The sequence below is a fragment of the Semicossyphus pulcher genome, unplaced genomic scaffold (assembly GCF_022749685.1).
Source record: "Semicossyphus pulcher isolate SPU_LCO1_2020_fin unplaced genomic scaffold, fSemPul1.0.p SCAF_28, whole genome shotgun sequence".
Lineage (NCBI taxonomy): Eukaryota > Metazoa > Chordata > Actinopteri > Labriformes > Labridae > Semicossyphus > Semicossyphus pulcher.
In genome coordinates this window covers 6313589-6328234 of record NW_027211702.1, presented here as the reverse complement: position 1 = coordinate 6328234, position 14646 = coordinate 6313589, and positions in this window count along the sequence as shown.

The following is a 14646-nucleotide window of genomic DNA, read 5'->3' as shown; positions in this document are numbered from 1 at the left end:
CGCCCACTTCTCAACGATCAAATCAAACCCCTCTAATGATATGTCCCGCCTGCACGTCCTGTTTCACTCGGAAATACGTCACTAGATACTCTCAAAATGCCGTTTCAGCTCGACTTTAATCAGTGAGGAAGTTTAATTTTTGTGGATTTTGGCGCCCCCTGTGGTGTCTCTGCTTATTTTGTGCTGTACATGTTATGTAGTATTCTCCTAAAGTAAAAACTTGTGCTACTTCCTGTTAACTGTTATATTTCACTCTCTGTGACACTGTAACACTGTAACACTCAAACCGTCCATGAACATGCTGCATTGTTACGTGCACAGTTACATGTTTTATTTTTATGTAATGTTAAGTTACTTTACTTTATATTAAGTGTTATATGAAGTTACTTAATGTTGCGTTAAAAACATTATGGTTAGAGTTTATATCTGTGTGAGGCTCTGTGTTGGTACTTTGTTAAAGCATAAAATGTTAATAAATAATATTAATGAATTAATAAACTGATTATTAATTAACTTAAGTATTATTAAACAACATTGTTACAATGTGTTCCTTTAAGTTAACATGTATCATGTTACTTCATGTGATGTTATGTTTGTTATCATGTCAGATTTTGTTTTATTGTGTTATTCTGTGATTCTGTGATTGAAGTTCCTTTAATGTTAAACTGTGTTTGTTTCATTAGAACATGTCCTTAATATTTTTTATGTTACACATGATGTTGTGTATTGGATGATGTGTATTTGTTTTATCATTTTGCAGAATATCTGTTTATGAATAAATGCAGGATTTAATTGAACAGCTTTAGATGCCTCCACCCCTCCCCCCTCCCCCCTCCTCCATCAGCGTGCGTCCCAGGGTCAGGCTGTCTATTTCAGTATGAAAGTCCTGCTCGCGGCCCCCTGACCCTGGAGGTTCTGCTGCCTCTGAGATACCAGCCCTGAAATTAACAACCTGCCCTCCTCCTCCTCTTTCACTCCTCCTCCTCTCCCTCCTCTTCTCTTCCTTTCATCTTTTGTTTTCATTCTGTCACTCCCTCCACCCATCAGCTCCTCTTCCCTCTCCTCTGTTCTTCATCTTCGACTCATCTCCTTCTGATCCTCCTCTGCTCCTCTTTTACTCCTCATCACTTCTCGTCATCGACCTCCTGCCCTCCCCGCTCTCATTTCTCCTCCTTTAGATGAAAAATCTTCGGCTATAAATAGGAAGAGATCTCTTCTCCTTTTAAAATCATTTTTACTAAGAAGTTAGAATCCTTCACTTCAACTCTTATCAAAGATGTACCGACCAAAGAGGAGACAGATCTGAGTGTAAACATGATTGTTTCCAGTGTTTGGTACCTAACCTTGTGTAAGAGACGCAGAGCGTGTGTATTTAACATGCTGGATATTCATACTATTAACATCGACTGTATATAAGAAGGTGATGTAGCCACTGCACCCATTAGAAGCCTTGAGTTCACTTTTGATGAACCAAAACTTTTGAGATGAGGCGCACACACCTGTCCTTCACATTAGAGAATAAAAACTTTCCCACTCAGGAAATTGTTTGTTTTCTGCTTTTTCTTGGCGGGACGTCAGTGTCTGATTGAAGTGAAGTGGGAGAGGCTTTCAAGGTGCATTTATTGTCGTCTGATTTTTTCGTCGGAGTCTGTCAACCTCTGGCGAGCTACCTGTTGAGACCCCTGCTCGAGTACATCTGGAGTTTATTTAGGAAACCGTCTCAGGAGGATGACACATGAAACACTGTGCCGAACTTTTGTGAGATATTCAGAGTGTTGTAGGAGGATGTGATGCAGCAGGATCAAGTGTTTAATGTTGAGAGATTAGTCATGATACTTTACTAACAGTAGGTTTCATATCAGTTAAACGGGCAGCTGTGACACAACAAAGTTTCAATTGTAGACCTGGAGTTGACTCCTTATGTGCACACACGCACACACACACACACACACACACACAGAAGTACTGAGATGAGCTGTGGGAGTTGAATAGCACTTCACTTTTTACAGCTCAGCCTCCTGGAACAAAACTCATCATCCCAGACATCATCTCTGTCTCCTCTCTCCCTCTCTCTCCCTCCCTCTCTCTCTCTCTCCCTCTCTGTCTCTCTCTCTCTCTCTCTCTCCTCATCCTCTGCTCGAACCAATCAGTGACACAGAGAGGGAGGTCAGCGTGCGTCTCTGCTGAATACTCCAGTCATCATTTACACTGTCGGATCTCTGAATGAGGTCTGAGACGTCCCCACATGTTGAAGGGAATAAAATCTCTCCGGGTTTGAACCTGAAAAATAATTCAGTCATTAAGAGTCAGACAGTTTTTAATTCATGCAGACGGCGAGGATGGCTGTCGCGCTAAATTAAAAGCTCATCAGACAAACTGGTGGAGAATACACAGTAATGAGTGGATATATACAGTACATGCATTGTATATCGCAAAGCTAAAGGTCAAGCAGGAACAGGTGTGTGTGTGCAGGTGGGACCGGGAGCTCAGGTGATGAGAAACTGTGTTGAGTTACTGCAGGGCGAAACGGAGAGGCAGGATCTGAAGAAGCAGGAGAGGTCGTTTGTAGAAAACACAGAAAAAGTGGATCTAAAATCAGGTTGTCGTCGACGTTCTGCAGAACTCAAGAGAGGCTGCTTTGGTTGCAGTTTTCTCCAGAGTTCACTGATTTAAACTTCCCACAATTCATTGCATGTTGTACTTCTTCTACAAAAACAAATATAACTAAGTATAAACCTGTAAACAGTTACTTTACTAAAGTGTAACTTGACCCATATAGGCTGGAAAATCTTCACCATGTCTTGTACACGGGTAATCATGCTTCAACGGCCCGAACGAGTCCATTAGAAGAAACAGGATGCAAATTCAAAGACACGTGCAAAAGTCCAAAACGAATGCACCGACGGAAACGGGCTGCAAATGAGAAAATGTGCTGCAAAAGAAATGCTTTAACATCAGACGCAAATCCAGTCACCACAACGGAAGGGCTCCAGAGGCACCTGGGTGTAACCTTAACAAACCCTGAATTTATCAATACGCTCTCCCTTCAGCTCCGTCATGTGTCGGGCAGAAACGCAGCTCTGTCTCTGCCCTGCCTCCGCCCTGCCTCCGCCCTTTCTCCGCCCTGCAGCTGCTGATTGAGCTCAAATTTTATGCCAACCTGGCCTCTCAGAACACCGTGGGAGGCATGATAAATGTTCATCGGACAACGGCATGTCGCAATCCGTTATTGATTACCGCAGTGATCGACTTGCAGTGAGTTTCCTTATTTCTCTTGTCTTTTGATTTGTGTTATCATACCGACCTTCTGTCGGTGAGTTGTTGGGAGAAGTTAGAGAGTGGAGACGTGTGTGGAACTTTATTGAGTGTTCACGTGGACGTGCATCATGAGACCGGGCTCAGCTACGGTGTATACTGGAACCAAGAAGTCGGTCGTAGCGAAGTCAGGCGTAAGAGAAGCGACCCAGCTGGTGCTCTCGGCTGCCGGCCCACGGGGGAATTGTTTCGGCTTTTTACATCACGTTGTTTCATGTGGTTTAAGTGCCCAAATGTGCGTCCATGACTGTGTTGCCTTGTATATCCATGTTGTAGTAACTAGTTTTAAGGACTCCTCTGCAGAGCTTTTTACCTGAGCAGAGTTCAGCTCAGGAAGAGAAACTGAGCTCACCTGTGTGGGCGGCAGGACCTGAGCATCGACAGATCATGATTGGGGACTGTAAATGTTTCTGTCCAGCAGCTCTCAGGTGTTCTGAAGCCAAAACACATCCAATGATTAGTTTGAAGAATGAGTCAGACATTCAGCGGGGACTCTCCCTCGTTCTCACTCACACACACTCACACACACACACACACACACACACACACGCACACACACATATATACAAACACACAAACACTCACACTCCACAGATGGTTGGTTTAGACAATTTCAGTGGTTACTTCACAATCCGTGATGAGCAGGTCTGTTGGCTCAGTAACAAGTCAGCCTGGACGAAGGACAAAATAAAGGATGAAGGTAAACCAGCTCTCTTTGAGCGGGAACACGCGACAAGGTGATCAAGGTGATCAAGGTAAGTCCTGGGGCTGGTTTCACAAATGTTTTAGACTGCTCTGTCGTCTTAATTTTCCTTTCTATTTTAGATTAGTCAAATGCAAGTTAGACTGTTTCAAAAAATAAAGACAAATTTTAAGCCAAGAAATGACACCTGCTGCTGCAAATTATTCCCATATCAATTTTTTTTTTTTGTTGCTGTGACACTCTTGGCTGAATTTTCCAAGTTTAATGCCTTAAAACTGTTGAATTCCTCCAACAGACAAACATTTTCTGCTCGGGTAAACGGACTTGAGCGGTTAGATGTGGTTACTCGGACACACATTTGTTCAGGAAAAAGTTTAAATTTACCCAGAATTCAATGCACCATAGTTCTGCTTAAGTTAGTCAAGAGCTAAACTGCTTTGTGAAACGGATGTCTGACTGTTATAGCTAAGCCAAAGTCAAAGTCTATCATGGTGAAACCGGCCCCTGATTCTCTGTTGGTTCTAAAGATGATCTCTGCAGATGTTCCTGTGGTGTGAGGGATGTTCTGTGGAGCGTTACGTGGAGCTAAACGATAGCCAATCGCCAGTCGTCCGCCATGTTTGTTTACTCTGAAGTCTCGTTTGACCGCCAGAGATTTAGTGAGATTTCTAGCTGCGAGAGTCGGACTGTGGTTGTTGGTGAATGAATGTGTGAGTGTGTTGTGTGCTGTTTGGGTCAGATTGTTGCTCTCCACACACCACAGAAACAAAAATCTGTTGTTATCTGTCGTCAGGTGTGGCTCTCTCACATTTTACACACCAGATAAGACTTTAAACATCTTGTAGTGTGGGCCAGGCTGTGAAGGGAACACTCATGATGACTTATCGAACATTTAATTGAACACATAAGAAACACTCAACAGTTAGTTCAGCTGAATGTAAACTTTCAGACCAACACTGGGTGTCATTTTTATCTCTGTGGTTTCAGTAGGAGGAGGTCCAGGACATGGTTAGCCTAGCTTAGCACAAAGATATAGAGCAGAGGGACACCTTCATCCTCCAGTGTCAGAAAACAGAGAACCCAGATCATCAAAAGCATGGGCTCTCAAACTTTTTGGGGCCAGGGACATTTTCAAAGGACCCCCTCATAATCGTGACACCGATTAAGCATATGCTTACTACCATTTGCACTCTTAAGCCCACTTCAGATCAATGATTCGCAACGCAACAAAACAGTTTTAGAACGTTGCAGAGAAAATTGCAGCGGTGTGAGCTGGTTAGTTGCAGAGCGTCTGAAGCTGTTGCCTGGAGTTGCAGAAGATTTGACTTGTCAAATCTCCAAATGCAGTTTAAGAACTGAATGATGTCGCTATTTCACTTCAGCCAATCAGGAACCAGCATAGGTTGGCGTAGACACTCTGTCTCTGGTGCTGCAATAACCAAAGAGCTCCAGATCCTCTCTTTCCAAACTCTCTGTCTTCAATGTTTATTAATCAGTGTTACAGCTAACACTGTGAGCACGTCACTGCCACTGTCATCCACTTCTTTTTATAACCATAACAGAAATCCAGCTTGATAATTCATGTAACCTGGGCCTAATACTAACGTTATAGTATTAACGCAGAAGTAGTGGGGTATGTCAGTGCGTCGTTGCTATGGAGACGTCAGCTGTGTCTGTATTGCGTTGCTTTGATGTGAACGGCCCAGTTTTAGAACGTTTGCGATCAGATGTCGAGGGATTCTTTTGGCAGCTGCATCCAGCCTCGTTGTGAATCCTTGTGTTAGGGTCTGAAGTTTTGCTGTGTTGTTTCTGTTTTTTCTTGTGGCTCTGTTTTTCTCTCCTCTTTTTGTTACCTTTTCCCCCAGTGCGTGTGGCAGGAGGCGTGGCTGACTCACTCTCCTCTGGAGCTGCAGCAGAGGCACACCTGTTCTCAATCTTCCAGCAATCACCTACTCCATAAAACACTGGTCAGGACTCCACCGCTCTGCCAGATAATTCCGTCTCGTTCGGTAGTGCTGACGCTGTACTTCTGCCTCTAGAGTTCTTCAGTGTTTTTGCCGGTTTGTGTTTTCTTCCTGCTGCCTTTAGCTTTAGCTTTTAGCCTAACTATTGCTGTAGCTAACAGTTTTTTTCCTTTTGTGTTTTTTCAGTGTGTGTGCCCTGCTGCCACGTAAGACTTCAGATCACCTGCCCTGTTGCCTCACCGCCTTCAGTGGTCAGCCAGCCTCCAGCCTCCACCACCTGGCTCACTTTGGTTTTGCCCTTTTTTTTGGACTTTTACTTTTGTTGGATAATTTTTTGCCTGCACAAAGAATTAAACACCTTTTTAAACTGCTATCCTTGTTGGTCTCCAGCTGCTGTGGTCCTAATACTAGACCAACCCTAACACATTGATCTGAACTGGCCTTTAGATGTTATTGGAACTATTTGTGTTGTAAAACTTATCGACCTAAAAACCTCAGAGCTGTTTCATAGTGATGAACAGAAAAACATTTCTATTAGAATCATGTTAACACCACTTATGTACTTAAAAACAGAGCTAACGTGGGCGGGAGAAATTGACACAATATGCTTGTTTCATTGGCGCAAATGAGCCTCATCTGTAGACATGCAGTTTTTTTTTTGTGGACGCCCAGGGGTCCTAGGACGCACTTTGAGAACCACTGGATAACATTGAACGAGTCTAACCTGGGGATCTGTACTACTGAAATTATTGCAGAAGTTGTCTGTGATCTTGTCTGTGCACGTTCATATAATTTGTTTAAGGTTTCAATTAAGACGTGATGATATCAGCCCTTTATGAACTGGCATCTCTGTGATTTTGAATCCGATTTTTTGTGAAGGTTTTGTTTTTCTTTGTGACTTCTTTCAGAGAAAGTCTGAAGGCTGTGCGTGGAATAATAAAAGTTTTGCAGGGTTAGGGTGAAGGCTCAGGAGGCTCTTCTCGCTGGAAACAGAAAAACTAAACTGAAATCCATCAGATGAGCAAAATGATCAAATGGACGATCTACATGACAGCAAGTTGGTAGGAACGTTTGTCAGTCTTTCAGCAGGTAGAACAGCTTTTATCTGCTTATGAACAGTAACATTAGGAAGCACATTTTATGCAGAAACTTGATGTCTTCACGAGGTCATAGCATCAGTACATTTGAGTTAAATATGGACTTTATTTACACTCAAAGAACATGTGTGACTCACAGCAGCTCCTCAGGATGAACTGGTCCCGTGTGTCTTAAGTCAGTGGAGCATCTTGTTCAGACAGGAAAGCAACTGTGTGTGAAAAAAATATAAATGCATGCAGAAGCTTTCAGAAGACGCTGACGTCTGATTGCTCGACTCACCTGGGACACATTTATCTCCAGATGCTGAGCTGTAAATGCCACTGTTCCTCTCAGACACACTGTTTATTACTCACAAATGTAACTACAGCAGCGTGCGCTCTGTGGGAATAAGCGCTCACTGGTCTGTCTGCTGTGATAATGGCACACGCTGAAATTAGCCGTCGTTCTCTGTGTCTTATTAAAGCAACAGGAAAAAAGCGACTCCAGTGATTAGGACACATTTAGACACACTGAGGACACATGAAGCTGCTGGAGCGTTCATCTGATCCCCGATCAGGGAGGAGGCTCAAACAGTGAGCTGTATGAAAAGGGAGAGGGGGCCGCTGAACAACTCAGGGCCTAAAAATGATCATTTGGAACGCTGCAGGAGCCCGATTCATCGACAGAGCTGCCAATCATGAGGCCACACCCCCTTTTTATGCATCAAATAACTATTTAAAAGTAAACTTGTCTGAAAAATGAACACTTGGACATAAATCAGCACGATAAGAACTAACTATAATGACAGTGCACTTAGATTTTATATTTTGACTCATGTCCCATCTGTCTTGCACCAGTCAACTGGATTGATCTGTCAGCAGTCAGTCTAGAGAGCTAAGTGAGGGATGCTGCAGGCTGCAGCTCCATGTGTCCAACAAAGAAAGCAAAGAAGGAAAGAAGGAAAGAAAGAATCAAATCAAATATAACTTTATTTATATAGCACCTTTCATGCAAAAAGAATGCAACACAAAGTGCTTCACAGAAAAATTTAAAAACATATCACTAGAATTAAAAACATATCACAACATCTTTGTTTTAAAATGACAGCTTGTTTGGTGTTCAGAAACCCGCCACATGTTGACAGAAACAGCCCAAAGCTCATCTACCAGCCCAGCACTGTTTTCCCAGCCCAGGGTCATCAAAGGAAGCCCAGTCTGGCAACACTGATCAATGGAGTCATTACAGTCTCTAGAGTCATACGATAGAACTTAAAACTGAGCCCTATAAACACAGCGTATTTAATTTAAAGTGAGATTATTTTACATTATTTTCGGTGTTGAAAGAAGTGAACTAAGAATAATTCCAGTTTTAAGGTCACAGCATCGAGTGTGGCTGAATCTGATTGAAAGTAAACTGTAGTTTTAGCGTTTTTTCACTTTGAGAGGCTTCAAATAATCGTCCCAGATATTTAAGAAAACCAAAGTCCATCCAGTACCAGGGTTTTCAAGTTGGTGCTGTGTCTCATCTGTCTCTGAGACAACAAGCAAAAATCGTTTAAAATGCTCGTTTCTTGAATGGAGTTTGGCATCAGAAAAATCTTAACGATGATGAACTTTCATGAGACGGTGTCGTGGCACATTTTGTGCTTGAGTTGAAAACATTCAAGAATTTGCTTTGTCCGAACACAGCCCACGTGTGGAGGGTGTGCTATGACCCCTGAGTGCAGGTGACAGGTGCAGATATCTACATGAGATGGCATTAATTTCCATAGCAGCCCATTGTAAAGGTTTTTCTTGACGGTGAAACCCAGAAACGTTTGACGAATTCAAAGCTGAATCTAAAACCTGCATCCATGCTCCATGATTGTTTACACAGTTTCAACACCTCCCCAGGTTCTCTCTCTCTCTGTGACTCCGATGGATCTATTCTCGTCTCTGCTCTCTGTGTGCAGCTTAATTGATCCACCTGCCTTCAGCTCGGCCGGCTGATTAATTGCATTCTGTGCCGGAGTTTCAGGTCTGAGATGAGACAGCGAGAGAGGAGGGCGATCGAGGGCGTTTTGATGAAGAAGACTCTGAAAACACGGAGCAGCCAGAGAATGGAGAAAGTTAGTGCAGCAAATGGAGTTCAGGAACTCCATTATGAGTGTGATTACAGCCTGTATGATAAAACGTCTCAGAAGGGAACCAGCAGTGACGGGCAGCGAGGCTCTTTTATAACTTTTATAAAGTGTTGATGCCATTAGGCGCTCAGGAGAAGGAGCGGCGTGACTCACAATAATACATGATAAAAACAAGATGATGAAAGCAGAATTGGAATGATTAATGTGCACACACACACACGCACCTCTGATGGGTTCAAAGTCCAAACGCTCAAACACTCTTTGAAGAAGTGAGGAGCCAGCAAACATTTCCTCACTTTACAAAATATTTTCAATTTGTAAAAACATTTCTTCACTCCCAATAAACTGATCAAAATCTCCTCCTGTGAAAAAAAATAAATTCTTAGATTGCTTAGATGTCATCGCTGTCCAAACAATGGAGATCTTAAACCATTTCTCATAAAGCATGACTAAATTAAAACCCTCAGTTGCTAGGGATGCACGATATTTTCAACACGTCATCGGTATCTGCGGATTATGGCTTAAAAATGACTTATCGGCATCGGCAGATATGTCATTTTCCTGCTGGTATTTTCCACCCATAAAACAACGTTTTAATTCTACCAAAATGCTCAATGATTCCCTAAATAAGCTTTACGTAATGCTACAACATTAACTTGCCGTGTGCGCGCGCACTGCCTGAGCAAAGTTATCAACAATATACAAATAAAAACTAAAAGTCTCAGAAACTCGAGCCAATGAATATAAGTTAAACAACTTTCACAACCCTTAACTAGCTAACAGTTAGCTCACATATTCGTCTTTTTACCGACTTAACATCAAACATGCTGAAAATACAGTCGCGGCCAATCATCATAAACATCAGTGTAAAACTAACTTACGTATTCATGGACGCACACGCGATAAAAAGAGTCCGTCTGCGATCACTGATGTCTCCGTAGTAGGTGCAGTAAACAAGTCCGGGCATGTCTCCCTCACTGCCGTGTTTCGGGGGGATGCTGCATTCAGGTGCGCTCAGAAACATGAGTGATCAGACACGTGACTTCCGTCACGCTTAAAGAAGGGTGTAAGACGTCTGCGGTATGGCAGTTTTTGGCCACTACAATAAGAGTAGGCATGATATCAATTCCACTACAGGGGAGACTTGATGTTCTCTGCAATTAGGTTGAAAAAAACATGAGCCTAATATATTGGTATCGAAATCGGCAATCTGTAAAAAAGGATTGGAAAATATCGGCATTTCGGATATCGGCAAAAAATCCAATATTGTGCATCCGTAGTTTCCACACAACCAGTTGAGGTGTGCGGAGGTCCTATACAGTCTTCTGTTTGTTCCATTAAGGAGCCGTTATTCATTCATTTGCACAAAGAGTCCATCAGGGCTGCTACAGCAAGCTGACGTGTTGGCTTTGGCTAAGTAGCTAGCTGCTCCTTGACAACAAAGATAAGAAAAGATAAAAGATATTCGAACTCGTTTAAAAAAGACTAAATAATATGAATTTTTAAAAGTGATGTTTAAAAATTGATCACAAATTCAACAACAATATTTATTTTCCAATATGCTACGAATCTATCGATTGATGCCGCCAGTTTGACTCACTCGGCACAAAACAAAACAGGAAACCTTTTTATTTTTGTTGTTTTCCATGAAATTGAATCCCTAATGTAATTTATTAATTATCTTATTATACAGACCCGAAGTATTTTGTACTACTGAAGGTCCTGATCAGACAGAGTGTGTTTCGCAGGCTGTAAAACGTGAGGCGCACCGAACTGCCGTTTCTGTTGAAGCCGACGTTTTGTTTTTTTGTTCTGTTGATAAGACAACCACCGAATCATTAGCTGTCATTAACCTAACCGTTATTTTATAATCTGACCGATTCATCTGACTGGACAATGTGAAAAAACGGCAATGACGTCGAGGCATCAGAGCAGAAAAACGTGAGGCGCTCAGCAACGCAAAAGCAGTTTTACTGTTGTTTTACTTGAGAATATTTATCTCGTTATCTCGAGATAACAATGCTGCACCACTGTGACATCAGGGGATCATACCTCGTATCCCAAAACAAACATAAACTTAACTGACCTCATTAGTGTGGCCGATGGCAGCATGGCATGTCCTGCTCTGTAACATCACAGTGGCCACCTGTTGTTCTGTTTTCTACATCGACAGAAAATTATCCCGTTATCACGAGAAAATCAGATAAATAAGATGACGAGATAAATCAGTCGAGAGCTCGAGAAAACCACAGGAGAACAGAGTAAATAAAATGTGTGGATGCATGTCTGCTTAGGGCCTCTGTACCTCGGTTTATTTCACCCAGTTACTCTGTTTGTATTAGGTCAAAGGTTAAGAGGTCCAGCCTCCTCTGCTGCTGTCTCAGACTTACATGGCTCTATGACAGAGAACTCCTCACACACACTCACTTCTGATACAGAATTAAGGAGAAGTGAGACTTTGTGTTTTGTATTTATTGACTCTGCTGTTTGTTTTGACGGTCGGCCAGTTTAAACGTATTAGGACAGAGTGGAGTTTCCCTTTCTGTCAGGGTCAGAGTTCAACTTTCAAAGGCAGTTTTGTTTTAAGATAAAGTTTACTTTAAAAATCTGTCTGTTTAGTTCAAAGCCCCATACTGCTGTTCTTGTGTGTGCTTGAGATGCAGGCCCTGGTTTCCATGAAAATCAATGTGTAGTTTTGAGACTTTGCTACAGAGAGATCATCAATGATCACCAGCAGCTTATTGAGCATTTGTTCATAAGCACACCAACAGCAAGAACAACTGAGGCTGTTTTTATATAAAATGTTTCCTGCTTGTTTGGTTTATTTCTTATAGAAGTTAAACCAAACCAAGCTTCCCGTCCTGGTCATTGCTTCCAATCAAGGTCATTGCTTCTAGTCCATGTAATTTCTTTCAGTCATTGTCTTTGCTATTATAGTCCGGGTCTTTGCTTCTAGTCCAGGTCACAACTTCCAGTCCTGGTCATTGCCTCCAGTCCCGGTCATTGCTTCTAGTCCCAGTCATTGCTTGTAGTCCCGGTCATTGCTTCCAGTCCGGGTCATTGCTTGTAGTCCCGGTCATTGCTTCTAGTCCCAGTCATTGCCTCCAGTCCCGGTCATTGCTTCTAGTCCTGGTCATTGCTTGTAGTCCCGGTCATTGCTTGTAGTCCCGGTCATTGCCTCCAGTCCCGGTCATTGCCTCCAGTCCCGGTCATTGCTTCCAGTCCCAGTCATTGCTTCCAGTCCCAGTCATTGCTTGTAGTCCCGGTCATTGCTTCCAGTCCCGGTCATTGCTTCTAGTCCCAGTCATTGCCTCCAGTCCCGGTCATTGCTTCTAGTCCTGGTCATTGCTTGTAGTCCCGGTCATTGCTTGTAGTCCCGGTCATTGCCTCCAGTCCCGGTCATTGCCTCCAGTCCCGGTCATTGCTTCCAGTCCCAGTCATTGCTTCCAGTCCAGGTCATTGCCTCCAGTCCCGGTCATTGCCTCCAGTCCCGGTCATTGCTTCCAGTCCCAGTCATTGCTTGTAGTCCCGGTCATTGCTTCCAGTCCAGGTCATTGCTTGTAGTCCCGGTCATTGCTTCCAGTCCCAGTCATTGCTTGTAGTCCCGGTCATTGCTTCCAGTCTGGGTCATTGCTTGTAGTCCCAGTCATTGCTTCCAGTCTGGGTCATTGCTTGTAGTCCCGGTCATTGCTTCCAGTCTGGGTCATTGCTTGTAGTCCCGGTCATTGCTTGTAGTCCGGGTCATTGCTTCCAGTCCGGGTCATTGCTTGTAGTCCCGGTCATTGCTTCCAGTCTGGGTCATTGCTTGTAGTCCCGGTCATTGCTTGTAGTCCGGGTCATTGCTTGTAGTCCCGGTCATTGCCTCCAGTCCCGGTCATTGCTTCCAGTCCGGGTCATTGCTTGTAGTCCCGGTCATTGCTTCCAGTCTGGGTCATTGCTTGTAGTCCCGGTCATTGCTTCCAGTCTGGGTCATTGCTTGTAGTCCCGGTCATTGCTTCCAGTCCGGGTCATTGCTTGTAGTCCCGGTCATTGCTTCCAGTCTGGGTCATTGCTTCCAGTCTGGGTCATTGCTTGTAGTCCCGGTCATTGCTTCTAGTCCTGGTCATTGCTTGTAGTCCCGGTCATTGCCTCCAGTCCCGGTCATTGCTTCCAGTCCGGGTCATTGCTTCCAGTCCGGGTCATTGCTTGTAGTCCCGGTCATTGCTTCCAGTCCGGGTCATTGCTTGTAGTCCCGGTCATTGCTTCCAGTCTGGGTCATTGCTTGTAGTCCCGGTCATTGCTTCTAGTCCTGGTCATTGCTTGTAGTCCCGGTCATTGCCTCCAGTCCCGGTCATTGCTTCCAGTCCGGGTCATTGCTTGTAGTCCCGGTCATTGGTTCCAGTCCGGGTCATTGCTTGTAGTCCCGGTCATTGCTTCCAGTCTGGGTCATTGCTTGTAGTCCCGGTCATTGCTTCCAGTCTGGGTCATTGCTTGTAGTCCCGGTCATTGCTTCCAGTCCGGGTCATTGCTTGTAGTCCCGGTCATTGCTTCCAGTCTGGGTCATTGCTTGTAGTCCCGGTCATTGCTTCTAGTCCTGGTCATTGCTTGTAGTCCCGGTCATTGCCTCCAGTCCCGGTCATTGCTTCCAGTCTGGGTCATTGCTTGTAGTCCCGGTCATTGCTTCCAGTCCGGGTCATTGCTTGTAGTCCCGGTCATTGCTTCCAGTCCGGGTCATTGCTTGTAGTCCCGGTCATTGCTTCCAGTCTGGGTCATTGCTTGTAGTCCCGGTCATTGCTTCTAGTCCTGGTCATTGCTTGTAGTCCCGGTCATTGCCTCCAGTCCCGGTCATTGCTTCCAGTCCGGGTCATTGCTTGTAGTCCCGGTCATTGGTTCCAGTCTGGGTCATTGCTTGTAGTCCCGGTCATTGGTTCCAGTCTGGGTCATTGCATCCTGCAGAAAACTTCAAATGTGAAAATACAGTTCTAATTGAATGATGACACTTCTGATAATAAAACCCTCACCAACATTCTGCACTCAATACAATCCATCTTAATTCATGGTCTGGGGAACCTGTTCGCATGTGCAAAGTTTATAGGAATCCATCCAATAGTTGAGATCATTCTGTGTGGACCAAAGTGCATGACCAACAAAGAACTGAAACGAATAAACGCTCAAAAGCATTCATGAAAAATATGATATATACAATATATTTGAGAAAGTTTATACAATAGAAAGTATAAATAATGAACGTAGCCAATGTGATGTCACCCACTGGTTTAGTTCAAAGCCCCATACTGCTGTTCTTGTGTGTGCTTGAGATGCAGGCCCTGGTTTCCATGAAAATCAATGTGTAGTTTTGAGACTTTGCTACAGAGAGATCATCAATGATCACCAGCAGCTTATTGAGCATTTGCTCATAAGCACACCAACAGCAACAACAACTGAGGCTGTTTTTATATAAAATGTTTCCTGCTTGTTTGGTTTAT